This window comes from Hemiscyllium ocellatum, chromosome 17, assembly GCF_020745735.1.
Source record: "Hemiscyllium ocellatum isolate sHemOce1 chromosome 17, sHemOce1.pat.X.cur, whole genome shotgun sequence".
Classification (NCBI taxonomy): Eukaryota; Metazoa; Chordata; class Chondrichthyes; order Orectolobiformes; family Hemiscylliidae; genus Hemiscyllium; species Hemiscyllium ocellatum.
Genome location: NC_083417.1, coordinates 71693407 through 71711920, shown reverse-complemented (window position 1 = coordinate 71711920; position 18514 = coordinate 71693407). Strand labels below are relative to the sequence as shown.

Here is an 18514-nt window from a genome sequence, read left to right as displayed (position 1 = left end):
ACTGCTAACAGTTCTCTTTCATCAGGTAGTGTGTCCCATCTACTCAAAAGCTGCTGTCATTACATGCTCCTCAATGCCCCTCCTTGAACCTTATAGGACAGCATGATGGCTCAGTGGTTAACCCTGCTGCCTCACAGTGCTGGTTTCAATTCCAGCCTCGGGCGATTGTGGGTGTGGAGTTTGCACGTTCTCCCTGTGTTTGCGTTGGTTTCTCTGGGTAATCCGGTTCCCTCCCACAGTCCAAAGATTTGCAGGTCAGGTGGATTGACCTTGCTAAATGTCTATAGTGTCCAGGGATGTGCAGGCTAGGTGGGTTAGTCATGGGGAATAAAGGGATAGGGTAGAGGCTTGGGTCTGGGTGGGCTGCCCTTTAGAGGGTCAGTGTGGACTCGAGGGCTGAATGGCCTGTTTTCATACTGTAGAGATTCTATGATTATATTTGTGTAAACTCTCGTCCTACCTTTAGGTACTTGGCCACTTCTAAATCCTCCCTAATATTAGAACCACAAGTTTGAATGTTTCCAGTCAGGATTGCATTCCTATTACAACACTTATTAAAGTTACAAATTACATCCTGTAAGATTGTAGCCTAATCTATCTTGCTTTTTGTCCTTCTTGCCAAGTTCATAAATTAGGATTTTAAGATGTAGGAGCAGAAGTAGGCCATTCAGCCCATTGAGTGAATTCCTCCATTCAATGGGTTCATGGTTAATCTGTTAATCCTCAACTCCACTTTCCTACCTTTTTCCCATAGCCCTTGAATCCCTTACTGATTAAAAGTCTGTCTCAATCTTGAATATATTTAATGATCCAGCCTCAACAGGGAAGAATTCTACAGATTCACTACCCCCGAGAGAAGAAATTCCTCAATTTGTCCTCAATGTGAAAGCTGTCATTCTAAGATGATGCCCTCTGGTCCTTGACTCTCCCACAAAGGGAAATAACCTTTGTGCATCTATCCTGTCAAGTCCTCCATGAATCTCATATATTTCAATAATGATGCTCTTCATCCTTTTATATTCCAATGAGTACAGGCTGAATATATTCAGCCTCTCCTCATAAGACTGTCCCTCCAAACCTCGTGAACATTTTCTGGACTGCTTCCAATGGCAGTATGTCTTTCCTTAGATAAGGGGGCCACAGCTGTTCAAAGCATTCCAGCTGCCACATATGAAACAGGCTTGAATACTTCCAATCAGGATTTTATTCCTATTATTTTATTCCACCCTTTTCCAAAGCCTGTCAACTGCTGTCCATCTGAGTGGGACTATTATCAAACAATTCCATTTTTATCCAGCTCATCAAAATCAGAGTTACACATTGAGTTATACTCCATCTACCACCCCCAGAGAAAAAGAACCGGAAATGACATCACCATGGGAAATGATGTCATCACAGGAAATGACATCACCAATCCAAAGAAACCCAAACATATAAATAGAAATAAGGAATCATCAACAGTGGTTTGCCTGGAAGCCCACTGAAGATGTTACCTAGTAGGGTGACGAAACATCTGGAAATGAACCTTCTAGCTCAGTGAGCAGACCTATATCCAGAACCTCAACCTGAGCTACAAATCTTCTCAAAACTCGCTATCACTTGCAAAGACTTCTCTTCCTGGTTTTGCACCATTATCTCTGAGCTGCCCGAGAGTCTAGCTTAAGTCCCCTATTATTTTTCAGTCACATGTTGCTGCTTAATGGCATTACTGGAAAATGAAGTATAATTTTCCACTTTGAGGACACCCAGTTCTAACTTCCCACCACCCCCGTCCACTCTTCCTCTGACTCGGATTTGCTGCACTGTTTATCCAAACAGAAGTCTCCTTCAATTAAAAATGAGAAAGATCAAAGCCATTGTCTTCAGTTTTTGCCACCAATTGCCTTTTCTAGCCAACTATGACATTTATTTCCTTCACATGAGTCTGAAGCAGTCTACCAGTTTGTTTACTGGCAATAAATTCTACTCCAGTTGGAGAGACAGGAATCCAGACACATACAGGCTTTACTTTGTGGTGAGAGTTCACTGACTTTCTCAGCTTTTACTTTTCAGTCCACACTCAGTGTTGCAGGTGCTCCCCTATACTCAGACAATTATCGTCATCGTTTGTTTCTTCTTAGCTTTAAATAAAGACCTTAACAAATGTAATAATCTGATGACACAGAGATTAACATTAGCAACTTCATTATGCTGTTTGCCTGAGTTCGGTTAGCATATTCAGCAAGAATATCTCCTTTCATGCCCATAATATCAAGAGTCTTTATCTAACTTTGATCTACAGCTAAAGCCCAGATTCACTACCTTTGTTACCACTAAGGTCAACTCTTCCAGGCCATTGTCCACAAACCTGAACAGGCCTAAAACTTTAATACCTACATTTTAGGTTGTACCACATGTCAGTGATCCATACCTACCTTGCGCTCCAGGCTAATGACCCCACAATGTTAAGAAGTCCCATTCTCATTTTGAAATCTTTCCATGGATTCATTCTTCTGACCTCTGTAACCAGCTCCACCCGGCAGTCCTCTCAGACCTCTACATTCCTGCAATTCTGGGCTTCTGTCTAACTCTGATATTGATCACCCCACTATTGGTCACCAGACCTTGAAAGGCCTGGGGCATAAGTAGTGGAAGCCTCCCCCAAATCTCTTCTTATTTTTCTTGTTCTCTCTCTCTCCCTTTCTTAAAATACATCTTAAAGCTTACAATTATAACCAAGATTTTTGTCCTCCATCATCTTATATGGCCTCGTTTCAACTTCGTTGGATAACCGTCTGGAGCTATTTTTAAATGGCGAAGGTGCTATGGAATTCCAAACCGATACAATTGAATAGTGACACAGACTATTTTATTCTTACATGTGATGTGAATGACTTGCTAAGCAATTTCAGATTGTAGTTAATAGTCAACCACATTGCTGTAGGTCTGGAGTCACAGTAGACCAGACCAGGTGACATCATTAGATTTCCTTCCCTCGAGAACATTAGTGAGCCAGATGGGATTTTACAACAATCAATAATAGGTGATGGTTGCTATTAGATTAGCAATTTTCTTCAGATTACAGATTGTTTTTATTGGACTCAAATTTCACCATCTGCTAACCTCAGGACGTTAGGACATTTGGGTGGCATGGTAGCTCAAAGGTTAGCACTGCTGCTTCACAATGCCAGGGACCTAGGTTCCATTCCATCCTCAGGTGACTGTCTGTGAGGAATTTGCACACTTTCCCTGTGTCTGCTCTGGGTGCTCTGGTTTCCTCCCATAATCCAAAGATGTACAGGTGAGGTGGATTGGCCATGCTAAATTGTCCAGAAATGTATAGATTAGGTGGATTAACCATAAGAAATGGAAAGTTTCAGGGATAGGGTAGCAGGATGAATCTGATGGAATGCTCTTCAGGGGGGCGTCAGTGTCAACTCGATGGGCTGAATGGCTTGCGTCAACACTGTAGGGATATTATGATTAGTCCAGGATTTGGTACAGGTTGTTCAGCACAAAATGGCTACAACGCGATCGATGAATTGTGGGCATCACTTGGATAACACAGTGGGTATAGTGATTTTCTATTTGTGATCTTGTACAGTGTGATTGTCTATAGCAGTTTTCCCTAGCGTGATTACCAAAGCGCGAGGTTACAGAGGAACATAACTATCATCTCACAGCAGAATGATCTGTATTACCATACAGTCACATTACCTGGATTGAACAGGAAGTTAACTTTTCATTGGAACAACAGTGAATAAAGAATAACATGTCATAACATTGGTATTACAAGAAACATAATTGGTTTAATTATAATGGGGGAAGATTTAATCCTTTGGGATATTGTTATGCCATTGAGATAAAGTCTGTGTTCATTTATATTTACACCAGTGGATATGTTTATGCTGATCTCTGCATGGGGCAAGCTAACAAGAGCGGTCATTTCAGATCCTGCCAGAATTTGTTCTGGGGTCTCAGTGGATTTCAGATTCCACTCAGCTCCCTGATTCATAATGTTCCAATTCGTGCGAAACCATTACCTTGGTGGCTCAGTAAACAAAACTCAGTCTGATAGCTTCATTGCTGATTATTACATGGCTAATTAACACATCAGAAATAAGCACAACAGGGGATTTCCTTTACTTAATACTTCCAGCAGGATGGAAAAACATTGGGGAGTCTGGGACACCATCACGGGAAATCATCTGGATATAAATGAATGAGTGAGTCAAAAAAGCCAGCATTTATTGCCCATCCCTCATTGTGCATTAACTAAATGGAGAGGACAATGAAGAATCAGCCACATCGTCATGGATCCAGAGTGATCCATAGGCCCAGATTGGGTAAGGATGGCAAATATCCTTTCCTAAAGGACGATGAATGAACCAGGTAAGTTCTTACAACAAACCGGGACAATTTCACAGTCACCATTACAGAGGATTAGTTTTCAATTCTAGATTCACTGAATTGAAATTAAATGTAGTGTGATTTGAAGCCACATCCTGAGAGCATTAGCCTGGGCCTCTGGATTATTTGAGACATTATCATGAGTCCACCATGAGAGAGGTGATGTGAAAATGACATGGACGGAGAGGAAAAAGGGAAGGAAGGGATGAAGGATTGGAACTGTACATATCTTCTACAACATCAAGACATCCCAGAGCTAATCATGAAATACAGCCACTGTGTTAGTTCAGGAAACAAAGCAGCCAATCGCCATACAATGATCTCCAGTAAGCAAATACAGTGAACAAGAATAGTGTTGATTTTTTCACTGATTACGGTGACACTGGAGAAGAGTTCCGCCCTTCTTTGAACTTAGCTATGCAATATTTCATGCCCACCTGAGAAAGCAGACAAGACCACTTAGAATAATTAAATCCCCACAGTCCCCGAAGAGTAACCTATCCAGACCCATTCCTCTAAGGAAGCATCTGAGGAACAGAAGAGTTGACGTTTCGAGCATAAGCTCTTCATCAGGAATGCTTATGGTCACAACGTTGACTCCCCTGCTCCTCGGATGCTGCCAGACTGGCTGTGGTTTTCCAGCACCACACTTTTTGAGGTCTGACCCATGAGGAGAGGTTGAATCAGTTATAGAGACATAGAGTCATAAAGTCCTACAGCACCGAGATAGACCCTTTGGCCCAATCTGCTCCATGCCCACCAAGAAGTCCATCAATGCTAACCCCATTTCCCTGCACTTGGCCCAAACCCTTCTAAACATTTCCTGTCCATGTATTTGTCCGAATGCCTTTTAAATGTTGTTCATGTACCCACCTCAACCGTGTCCGCTGGCAGCTCATTCCATATGCGAACCACCCTCTGCTAAATAAAGTTGCCCTTCAGGTTCCCTTTTATTCTTTCCCCATTAACCTTGAATTGAAGCCCTCTAGTTCTTGATTCCCAAACCCTGGGAAAAAGACTGAGTGCATTCACCCTATCCATGCCTCTCATGATCTTATACACTTCTCTAAGATCTCCCTCAATCTTGGCTTGTCCAACCTCTCCCTATAACTCAGACCATTTAATGCTGGCAATATCCTTGTAATTTCCTTCTGCACTCTCTCCAATTGAATAACATCCTTCCTATAACAAAGTGACCAAAACTGAACACAATACTCCAAGTGCAGTCTCACCAATGTCCTGCACAATTGCAACATAACTTCCCAAGTTTAATACTAATGCCCTGACTGATGAAGATCAGTGTACCAAAAGCCTTCTTCATTGCCTGTCTACCTGTGACTCCAATTTCAGAGAACTGTGCACCTGAACTCCAAGGTCCCTCTGTTCCTCTACACTCCTTAAGGTGCTACCATTCACCAAGAAACTTCTACCTTGATTTGATTAGATTCTCTACAGTGTGGAAACTGACCATTTGGCTCAACAAGTCCATACTGACCGTCCAAAGCGTAACCCACCCAGACCCTATTCCCCTACCCTATATTAACTCCTGACTAATACACCTAACTCTATGGGGCAAATTCACGTAACCTGCACATCTTTAGATTGTAGGGGGAAACCAGAGCACCTGGAGGAAACCCACGCAGACACGGGGAGAATGTGCAAATGTCACACAAACAGTTGCCCGAGGCGGGATTTGAATTTGGATCCCTGGCGCTGTGAGGCAGCAGTGCTAACCACTGAGCCACCATTTCCAAAATGCAAGACCTCACACTTATCTATATTAAACTCCATTTGCCATTTCCCAGCCCACTTTCCCAGTTGATCAAGGTCCTGCTGCAATTTCTGATATCCTTCCTCACTGTTCTCCATACTTTGTATTTTAGCATCATCAGCAAACTTACTAATCATGCCTTATACATTCTCATCCAAATCATTGATACAGATAACAAACAGCATTGGGCCCAGCACTGACCCCTGAGGCACTCCATTAGTCACAGGCCTCCAGTCCGACAGGTATCCTTCCACTATTACCCTCTGCTTCCAACCATCAAATCAATTGTGTATCCAATTTGCCAGCTCCCCTTGGATTCATACAATCTAATCTTCGAGCACCTACCATATGGAACCTTATCAAAGGCCTTACTGAAATCCATATAGATTTTACTGCTGCCATGTCAACCTTCCCAGTCACTTCATCAACAAACTTGAATAAATTTGTGAGGCATGATCTTCCATGCAGAAAGCCATCCTGGCTATTCCTAATCAAATGCTGTCTTTCCAAATACCTTACCTCTCAGAATCTTTTCAAGTATTTCATTGAATAGAATCCTCACCCTTTGGCCCAACAAGTCCACACCGACCCTCGGAGGCGTAACCCACCTAGACACATTCCCCTACCCTACATTTATCCCCGACTAATTCACTTAACCTTCACACCCTTGAACGCTATGGACAATTTCAGCATTGGCAATTCACCTGACCTGCACACCTTTGGACTGTGGGAGGAAACCGGAGCACCCAGAGGAAATCCACGCAGACACGGGGACAATGTGCAGACTCCACACAGTCAGTCGCCCGAGGTTGGGATCGATCCTGGGTTCCCTAGTGCTGTGAGACAGCAGTGCTAACCACTGAGCCACCGTGCTGCCCCCCCTATGCATCTACCACAGATGTTAGGCTTAATGATCTATAGTTTCCAGACTGTTCTTTGCAGCCCCTCTTGAATCAGTGCACAACATAAGGGTTAAGTTTATTTTCGCTGGACTTGAGAAGAATGAGGGGTGATCTCATAGAAACCTATAAAATTCTAACAGGACTAGACAGGGTAAACACAGGAAGAATATTCCTAATGACCAGGGAGCTAAGGATAATAGAGTGAAGCCATTAGGACTGAGATGAGGAGAAATATCCTCACCCAGAAAGTGGCGAGCCTGTGGAATTCTCTAATACAGAAAATGAGCCAAAACATTGTATGAATTCAAGGGGTTGCATATAGCACTTGGGGCTAAAGGGATCAAAGGATATGGAGTAAAAGCAGGAACTGGGGACTGAGTTGGATGACCATGATCAGAATGAATGGGAAGCAGGCTGTAAGAGCTGCAAAGCATCCTCCTGCTCCTATTTTCCATGTTTGACTTTTATTTGCTTTACAAATCTCATAGAGGAGCTCCGTCACTGCATTTCAGCACATTCTGTCAATCCTGAGGGACTGACGACCTGAGCAAACATTCATCCCTCAACCAGCCACCCACTCCTGCCCAATAAATGCATGAAGGGAAAGGTAAGGAGGAATATGGGCCGGAGCATGCAGGTGGGACTAGTCTAGTTTGGGATTCTGTTTGGCATGGACTGGTTGGACTGAAAAGCCTGTTTTCATGCTATATGGCTCTATGACCCCACTCCCTCACCCTCCCACATTGTGAAGAAGGAGACCCCTTGGTCTTCCTCATGCCATCTCCAAAGATGTAAAACAATTGGTAATCAGAACATTGAGGAGAAAGTGAGGACTGCAGATGCTGGAGGTCAGAGCTGAAAATGTGTTGCTGGAAAAGTGCAGCAGGTCAGGCAGCATCCAAGGAGCAGGAGAATCGACGTTTCAGGCCTGAAGAAGGGCTCTGTTTATCGCCTCCTAGCGCTAATTCGGCAGATAGACACCAACCAGTGCTGTAGCACTTCGCGATCTTGCTGTGACCACACAGAGTCATAGAGATATACAGCATGGAAACAGACACTTCAGTCCAACTCGTCCATGCCAACCAGATATCCAAAATTAATCTAGACCCATTTGCCAGCACTTGGCCCATATCCCTCTTAAACCCTTACATACTCATCCAGATACCTGTTAAATGTTAAAAATTGCACAACACCAGGTTATCATCCAACAGGTTTATTTGGAAGCACTAGCTTTCGGAACACTGCTGCTTCATCAGGTAGCTGTGGAGTAGGACCATAAGACACAGGATTTATAGCAAAAGATTACAGTGTCATTTTTTATTTGTTAAGAAGGCATACAGTGTGTTTATTTGTAGAGGGATTGAGTTTCAGAGCCATGAAGTCATATTGCAGCTGCACAAAACTCTGGCGCGGCCGTACTTGGAGTATTGCATGTCGTTCTGGTCACCGCATTAGAGGAAGGATGTGGAAGCTTTGGAAAGGGTTCAGAGGAGATTTACTAGGATGTTGCCTGGTATGAAGGGAAGGTCTTATGAGGAAAGGCTGAGGGACTTGAGGCTGTTTTCATTAGAGAGAAGAAGGTTGGGAGATGACTTAATTGAGACATATAAGATAATCAGAGGGTTAGATAGGGTGGAAAGCAAGAGCCTTTTTCTTTGGATAGTGATGGTTAGCACAAGGGGACATAGCTTTAAAGTGAGGTGATAATTATAGGACAGATGTCCAAGGCAGTTTACTCAAAGAGTAGTAGGGGCGTGGAATGGCCTGCCTGAAACAGTAGTAGACTCACCAACTTTAAGGGCATTTAAATGCTCATTGGATAAACATATGGATGAAAATGGAATATTGTAGGTTGGATGGGCTTCAGATTGGTTTCACAGGTCGGCGCAACATTGAGGGCCGAAGGGCCGTACTGCGCTGTAATGTTCTATGCCCTGTGTCGTGCAACTGAAATGATATTTTGAACAAACCTAGATTGCTGTTAAGTTTTTCATCTTTTAGAATGGGTTTTGGTTTTGGTTCATTAAAATGTAAATCCCAAAACTTCTTAAGTCACATTCTCAAGATAACAAGGTTTTATAAAAATAGGTGACATTTTGGTGTGTGTGTGTGTGTGTGTGTGTGTATGCGTGTGTGTGTATGTGTGTGTGAGTATATGCGTGTGTGTGTGCGAATGTGTGTGTGAGTGTGTGTGTGTGTATGCGTGTGTGTGTGTGTGTGTGTGTATACGTATGTGATTGTGTGTGTGTATGTGTGTGAATGTGTGTGTGTGTGTGTGTGAATGTGTGTGTGTGTGTGTGTGTGTATGTGTGTGTGTGTGAGTGTGTGTGTGTGTATATATGAGAGAGAGCGTGTGACACTGACCGTTTGCTATAAACTCTGTGTCTTGTGGTCCTGCTCCACAACCACCTGATGAAGGAGCAACGCTCTGAAAGCTAGTACTTCCAAACAAACCTGTTGGACTGTAACCTAGTGTTGGATGCTTTTTAACTTTGTCCACCCCAGTCCAACACCGACTCCTCCACATCATAGCTTTTAAATGTTATAATTGTATCAGCCTCCACCACTTCCTCTGGCAGCTCATTCCGTACACATATCACCTTCTCCGTTAGCAAGCTGCCCCTTAGGTCCTTTTTAAATTTTTCCCCTCTCACTCTAAACCTATGCCCTTTAGTTCTGACTCCCCCACCCTGGGGAAAAGACATTGTCTATTGTCACAGAGCTGAGCTGTGCCAGGAATGCATCATGGCACGTCCAAAACAAGTAATGGAGCCAAACTCTCTCACCAAATTCAACTGTGCCTGATTTCCTCATTGTTTCTTGGGTCTCCCTTGTCCATAATCGATTGTGACCATGAGCCACCCTACTCTACCAGGCCCCACGCCGTGCTGAAAGCTTGGGCAAGTTCACTTTGTATGGAGTGAGTGGTTGCTAACTTCAAACATTTCTCCTTGTCCACTCCTCACATCAGCACCAGGCGCCGTATGGAGTGTTTTAAAATGAGAAACTCTCTGGCAGCCTCAGTCAAGGTTGTGCTTTCTTTCTCCTTCTGCTTATTATAAACAGCAACACTGGAGTCCACAGGAACAAAGAAATTCATTGACCAAAGATTCGAGACGTTACCAAGTTGGATGACTTGGCATAACGAATATACAAAATAATTTTGAGGTGACAGTTTTCGCACTACAGATGAAATGTGTGAATTAAATGATATAATGCATCAATTCCCCAATGACAGAGTCGCAGACATTCCAAGCTGCCTTGTCCCATTTGCCAACATTTGACACATATCTCTTTAAGCCCATCCTCTTCATATACCCATCCAGAAGCCTTATAACTGTACCAGCCCCCACCACTCCTCTGGCAGCTCCTTCCACACACACACACACACCACTTTCTGCATGCTTTTTAAATCTTTCCTCTCTCACTTTAAACTTATGCCCTCTAGTTTGGGACTCCCCCACTCGAGGAAAAAAAGACCCTATCCATGCCCCTCATAATTTTATACATCTCTGTAAGGTCATCCCTCAGCCTCCGACACTTCAGGGACTCTGACACTCCAGCTGATTCAGCCCGCCCCGAGAGTTCAAACCCTCCAGTCCCAACAGCATCCTTGTAAGTCTTTGCTGCAACCTCTCAACATCTTTCCTGTAGATGGGAGACAGGAATTGTGTGCAGTATTCTAAAAGTGGCCTCAGCAATGGCCTGCATAGCAGTAACTCCTACAGACATTTATACGTAAGTGAGGTAAGAAATGACAAAGGAAAGTCACTGGTGGGGGGGAGGGAAGAGTCATTTATATGGCCCAACAGTTGCACTGAGTATAGGTCACGAGATAAATGGCACCCTGAAAAGAAGTACTGTAATAAAGGTGGGTGATTTTAATTTTCATATCTAAAAAATTGGTGGTAAACATGACCACTCCCACTTAGAAGACGTTGTGTATTCATTCGTTCAAGGGATGTGGGTATCGCTAGATCAGCCAGCATTAATTGTACAGCCCTAATTGCCCTTGAGAAAGTGGAAATGAGTCACTTCCTTGAATCCCTGTAGCCGCTGTAATGTCAGCTGTTAAGGAGGGAATGCCAGGATTTGGACCGAGTGATAGTGAAGGATGGTGAGTGGCTTGCTTCTAGATGGTAGAGTTCCCAGGTTTGAAAGGTCTTGGCGGAGAAGCTTTGGTAAATTCCTGGAATGAGCATCCTGTAAATATCAGGTTCTGGATTAGTGGTGCTGGAAGAGCACAGCAGTTCAGGCAGCATCCAACGAGCAGTGAAATCGACGTTTCGGGCAAAAGCCCTTTGATTTTGCTGCTCATTGGATGCTGCCTGAACTGCTGTGCTCTTCCAGCACCACTGATCCAGAATCTGGTTTCCAGCATCTGCAGTCATTGTTTTTACCATCCTGTAGATATCATACAGTGCTGCTACTGAGCGTCAGTGGTGGAGGGAGTGAATGATGAAGATGTACCACAACAGACAATAGGTTATTTTCCTCAACGTTATGATGCACATATATCATCCTTCCTGGCTATTGCTGTTTTCTCTTGCAAGGGAATTTATGTTTGAAGGAAAAAAGAAATCACTCAGCCATTTAAAATAATTTCTCATCGGTCCTCCTCTCATCTGCTCCTGGGCCACATTAATCTTACAGAAGTAACGTTCAGCAGGGGGGGCTACTTACTGACAGTCGAATGTGAAGAGCAAAGAGTTGATAAAGTGATGTCTGCCAAAAGTGATGGTGGTGCCTTCTGTATGTCACGGGATCTCCCCGTTCACTCCCTGCGTCTGTCTGCTCCCTTGTCTCTGAGTAAATCCCAGTTGTTCCTGTGAAATTTTGTGCACTCTGAACGGGTTCACTGATTTCTTGACAGCGACTTGTTTTCACACACAGCATCTGTGGGTGATGGATGGACTGTGGCTGCCTGTCTGTACTGAGATGTCAGCCAGAAACAAATAACTGAAAGCTGAGCTGACAGTACCAGTTAATTGTGACAGTTCCCCAGCCCGGCTAATAAACTCTGACAGTACTAAGTGAAGGGAGCAAATTACACAGGAAAGAGAAAGCTTATTTAATGGGGAGTGTCTGAGCCAGCTACAGTTCATGGAACTTGACAGTCTGCCTCATCTGTCAGTCTCACAGAAACGTACACGTTTGCCATTTTTGGTTTCAATTTGACTCCATATTTTGCCTGAAGGCATTGACTTTAACCGAGTCAAAGAGCTGTGTGCCATGGGAACAGACCCATCCGTCCAACTCGTCCATACCGTCCAGGTATCGAAATTAATCTAGGAGAAAGGGAGGACTGCAGATGCTGGAGATCAGAGTCGAGAGTGTGGTGCTGAAAAAGCACAGCAGGTCAGGCAGCATCTGAGGAGCAGGAGAATTGGCGTTTCGGACATGAACCCTTCATCAGTCCTGATGAAGTCCTGACAAAGGGCTTATGCCCAAAACATCGATTCTCCTGCTCCTGGGATGCTGCCTGACCTGCTGTGCTTTTCCAGCACCACACTCTCGACTCTAAATTAATCTAGTCCAATTTGCCAGCATTTGGTCCATTTACCTCTAAACCCTTCCTATTCTCATATCCCATCCAGAAGCCTTTTGAATATTGTCGTTGTACCAGCCTCCACCACTACATCTGGCAGCTCATGCCATACATGTACCACCCTCTGCGTGAAAAGGTTGCCTCTTCAGTCCTTTTTACACCTTTCACCTCTCAGCTTAGACTTATCCCTACCAGTTTTGAATTCCTCTACCCTGAGAAAAAAACCTTTGCTATTCACCCTATCCATGCTCCTCATGATTTTATAAACTTCTATAAAGTTACCCCTCAGCCTCCGACGCTCCAAGGAAAACAGCCCCAGCCGAATCAGACTCTCCCAGTAGCTCAAACCCTCCAACCCCAGCAATATCCTTGTAAATCTTTTCTGCTCCCTTTCAAGTTTAACAATGTCTTTCCTGTAGCAGGGAGACTGGAATTGGCAGCAGTATTTGAAAAGTGGCCTAACCAATGTCCTGTATAGCTACAACATCACATCCAAACCCCTATACTCAATGCACTGACCAATAAAGTGTGGCAAACACCTACTTTATTATCCTGTCAACTGTGACTCCACATTCAAGGAACTATGAACTTGCACGCTAAGGTCGTTTTGTTCAGCAGCACCCCTCAGGGCCCTACTATTAACTGTTTACGTTTTGCCCTGATTTATCCTACCAAAATGCAACACAGATTTGGCTCCAAGTCTATTAGATATCCTCCATCACAATTCTTCTACCTTACTGAAAAAGGAGCAGGCTGTTGAACTCTGAGGGAATAGGGGGAGGTGGGGGGGGAGGGGAATGGGGGGAGTGTCCGGCACAGCTCATTCCTGTTCTCTCTGCCCAGCAGTCTGCCAGGTATGTGGCTTTCCAGTATAATATCACACCACAGAAAACAGGAGCTTGTTCAGTTCCTGGTCATGGATGTTGAGACCACAGGTAGCCCCCACAAACACTGCATTGAAAAGCAGGGCGCTCGAAAAGTTGGTGATGTTATTTCCTGTGGTGATGTCACTTCCTGTGGAAATTTCCTGTCATATCATCAACCCAAAGAAACCCAAACATATAAATAGAAGGCAGGAATCATGTCCACTGCTTCGCCTGAAGCCCACTGAAGATGTTACCTAGCAGGGTGATGAAACGCCTGGAAATGAACCTCCCAGCTCATTGAGCAAACCTACATCCAAAACCTCAACCTGAGCTGCAAATCTTTTCAAAACCCGCAAAAACTGACATGAATTCCACTCAAGTGAAGTCTCAAATTCTGCAAAATTCCCTGAAACATGCTGTTTCGACTGGACTGTGAAATCAAATTCACCTTCCTTCACATCCTCAGCTGCACTGACAGAGTATAGTGAAATCAAGCATATTATTGATATCCAGTTATGTTTTCAATGGGCTCTGCTTCTCCTGCTGTATGTGTATCTTGTCTTGATGGGTTACCCTTCAAGGACTCCATGTGCTGTGTGTGTAAACAATGTTGTGATTTTGCCTGCCAGTTTGTTTGCAAGTTGTGCACACACAGAAACCAGTTGACTTGCTGTAAAGTCTGCTTTAGTGTAAAGCTACAGTGTGCTTTAACGTTTTGAATAAACTAATCCAAAGGGTTAATCAGTCTCTGATGAATGATTGGTTATTAGATTATTATTGTTAATATGATATGGTGGCAGTGGTAGGATTGGTTAACTTCATTTCAAAGAAACAGAAATGAACAACTGCACAGAAGCAGTACTGCCTCCTGCTGGTCGGTATGGTAATGCACTTCTGTGAAGTACTGTTAAAATGTAATATAGGACGCAGAGCACTGACTTGTATCCCATATATAGCAACATCATCATGAACATATTGTCTGCTTGATGGAGTACATATTACTTTGAAGATCAAAAAGAACTCCTTTACTCTGCTACGAATTAATGCCATGAAATATTCTACATTCTCCTGAGAGGGGAGAGGGGCTCCACCTAACTCTAACTCAAGCAACAGATCAGACTGTGCAGGAGAGGCGTCGCTTTAAGACAGGCAGTGAGACTAAGATATCCAGGTCAACACGACGTTAGCTGGGGGCAGTGGGATTAACCTACTAAGCAGCGGCCATTTACAAAATTCTGTGTAATGAATTAGGTCTAATGAAGTTACATTCTCTTATTAACGCATTCATCAGAGCCTGAGTAAGATCGAGTGGTAAAGGTTGAACCAATATCACTGCAGGCTCACTGGGCTCTGCAAATGTTAAAGAATGAATCTTTGTTATCTCGATGATTGTCCCATCAACTCCGCTTTCAGAGAGAAGGCGGCAAGAAAATCTCTCTCAGCAGCAAAGCTGACCCTCCCTCTGAGAAAAATCTCACTCCATACAAACTGACACTCAGTCTGTAAAAACTGACATTTAGTCCACACAAACTGATCCTCACGCTAAACTGACCCGCACTCCAAACTGACCTTCACTCTCCACACATACTGACCCTCACTCCACACAACCTGACCCTCAGTCCACAGAAACTGTCCCTCACACCAAACTGATTCCTCATGTGAAATGACCCTAACTTTACACAAACTGACCCTCATTTCCACACAAACTAACCCTCACTCCATACAAACAGACCCTCACTCCACACAAACAGAGCCTCACTCCACACAAACTGACCCTCACTGCACGCAGACTCTCACTCCACACAGACCCTCACTCCACACAAATGGACCCTCACTCCACACAAACTAACCCTCACTCTACACAAACGGACCCTCACTCAACCCAAACTGACCCTCACTCCACACAAACTAACTACGAATTAATGCCATGAAATATTCTACATTCTCCTGAGAGGGGAGAGGGGCTCCACCTAACTCTAACTCAAGCAACAGATCAGACTGTGCAGGAGTGGCGTCGCTTTAAGACAGGCAGTGAGACTAAGATATCCAGGTCAACACGACGTTAGCTGGGGGCAGTGGGATTAACCTACTAAGCAGCGGCCATTTACAAAATTCTGAGTAATGAATTAGGTCTAATGAAGTTACATTCTCTTATTAACACATTCATCAGAGCCTGAGTAAGATCGAGTGGAAAAGGCTGAACCAATATCACTGCAGGCTCACTGGGCTCTGCAAATGTTAAAGAATGAATCTTTGTTATCTCGATGATTGTCCCATCAACTCCGCTTTCAGAGAGAAGGCGGCAAGAAAATCTCTCTCAGCAGCAAAGCTGACCCTCCCTCTGAGAAAAATCTCACTCCACACAAACTGACACTCGTTCTGAACGAAAACCTTACTCCACACAAACTGACACTCAGTCTGTAAAAACTGACATTTAGTCCAAACAAACTGATCCTCACGCTAAACTGGCCCGCACTGCAAACTGACCCTCACTCTCCACGGATACTGACCCTCGCTGCACGCATACTGACCCTCACTCCACACAAACTGACCCTCACTCCAAACTGACCCTATCTCCACACAACCTGACCTTCAGTCCACAGAAACTGTCCCTCACACCAAGCTGATCCTTACTTCAAAACAAACTGACGCTCACTCCAAACTGATTCCTCATGTGAAATGACCCTAACTTTACACAAACTAACCCTCACTCCACACATACTGACCCTCACTCCACACAGACCCTCACTCCACACAAACTAACCCTCACTCCACAAAACGGACACTCACTCCACACAAACTAACCCTCACTCCACACAGACCCTCACTCCACACAAACTGACCCTCACTCCACACAAACAGACCCTCACTCCACACAAACTGACCCTCACTCCACGCAAACATACCCTCACTCCACACACACTGACCCTCACTCCACGAAACAGTCCCTCACTCCACACAAACTAATCCTCACTCCACAAAAACTAACCCCCACTGCACACAAACAGACCCTCACTCCACACAAACTAACCCTCACTTCACACAAACATACCCTCACTCCACACAAACAGACCCTCACTCCACACAAACAGACCCTCACTCCACACAAACATACCCTCACTCCACACACACTGACCCTCACTCCACACAAACAGACCCTCACTCCACACAAACATACCCTCACTCCACACACACTGACCCTCACTCCACACAAACTAACCCTCGCTTCCACAAAAACTAACCCTCTCTCCACACAAACAGACCCTCACTCCACACAAACAGGCCCTCACTCAGCTGCTCTCCCTCACACCGCACCGTCCAGTGGTAGGCTCCACTGAGGCTGGGGTCCACTATCTGATTCCTACCACTGAAGTGGACTCTAACTGACAAAGCATTTTGACGTCAATCATCGGAGCACACGGAATGAAAACCTGTTTGAGTCAGAAATCCTCCATTGATCCCAGGGTGGTGTTTCTCTTTCCTTCCAGCTCATTACTGCATTGCTTCCTTCGTTGACATGGAGCAGCACAGAAGGCAGCCTGAGAGACGATGCCTTATCATTAACCCAGAGATTCCTTCATGTGGATGATGACTGGTTTGGTGCGGTTTACAAGCCTCTGATTTACTCATTTTTGATTCATTAGCATGGCTCCAAGGTTCACCCGCAGCCAATTTCCCAAAGCGAGCAGGAAGCCTAGTCCCATGAAGCACCCACCCCACCAGCCATCAATGGAATCTGAAATGCCAGTCTCTTTCCTGGGCCCTGATGCCCACTTGCCCTGTGCCCAGAGGGATGGGAGGAGGAAGGGAAATCCCTATTTCTGAGACTGAGCGACCACTTCACTGCTCTCTCCGACCGAAGGAAGAGAGCTCAGTATCAAAATGGTCAGTAAGACCCTTTTAAGAAGGGGCTGGGACTTAATTTCCATTTAAAGGCTTCCCAGTCTCCGAGTCCCATACGCAGTGATAAGGGTTAAGGTTACTCAACTAACCACACCTCAATGGAAATGGTCATGTTTGAGCTGATGTAAAGTCTTGAGGAGTATTCACCATCAAATATTAAGGGAGGCTTCTGGTCAGCTGGTTAGTGTTTGGCCCCTGACCCTGCCTCTCTGGTGACAGGTTTACAGAGCTCTGATTATGAACAAAGATGGATCAGCTATCAAATGGACAACACTGAGGCAGGGAGTAACGTTCAAAGATTATCGTGGAAGTCACATCTTTGAAAATCCACGCAGGGGGCTCCTGTGTGTGCTCCTGGTCCTAACTCTGGCCCAGGTTGCTGCTTCAGTGACTCAGTCAGTCCGGCTGTTTCCAAATAAGCAAGGCAATGTTAGTTCCCGAGCTCCACTCCACAACCAACTCACCGCTGCTAAAGAGAGGGAGGGAGGAGGGCAGGGGGAGTGAAACTGAGAGAGCAGAGTCTCAGACACTGAAAGAAACAGCAAAACAGATTCAGATAGTCAAGAAAGACAGACCGGGAGAAAGTGAGGACTGCAGATGCTGGAGATCAGAGCTGAAACATGTGTTGCTGGAAAAGCGCAGCATCAAAAGACAGAGACAGCGAAAGGGGAATGGGACACAGTGGGAAAGGGTGACAGAGAAAGACAAATGGCTAGAAAGAAGGTGAGATCGTCAGAAAAGGAGGTACAGTCGTAGATAGTGACAGATGGACAGGTATACAGATAGAGAGAGGGGAGAGGTATACAAAGAGAGATATCGTGGGAGGCAGTGACAAATAGGCAGTCATATATATATATATATATATGTGTGTGTGTGTGTGTATATAAATATATATATTATATATATATAGAGAGAGAGAGAGAGAGGAAAGGAGAAAGAAATGGATAGAAACAGATAAAGAAATTGAAGGGGAAATGTAAAGACCAGTCTCATCTCCACCAGCAACACCCTTAACAACGTACCCCCGTGCGAACCAGTGCTGTGTTAGTGTTCCACTTTAACTTCCCATTTTCCTGTGGTTTTTCAAGCAGGCCACAAAGTAAGGTCATGATGCACTCATCATGAAATGTGCTTC

The 18514-nt window shown here is 44.5% G+C and overlaps 1 protein-coding gene across 1 annotated transcript in view; it reads right to left on the bottom strand.

The window, feature by feature from the left end:
- Positions 1-18514, bottom strand: part of necab2 (N-terminal EF-hand calcium binding protein 2) — a 150241-nt gene that overhangs the window by 68073 nt on the left and 63654 nt on the right. The window lies entirely within an intron of this gene.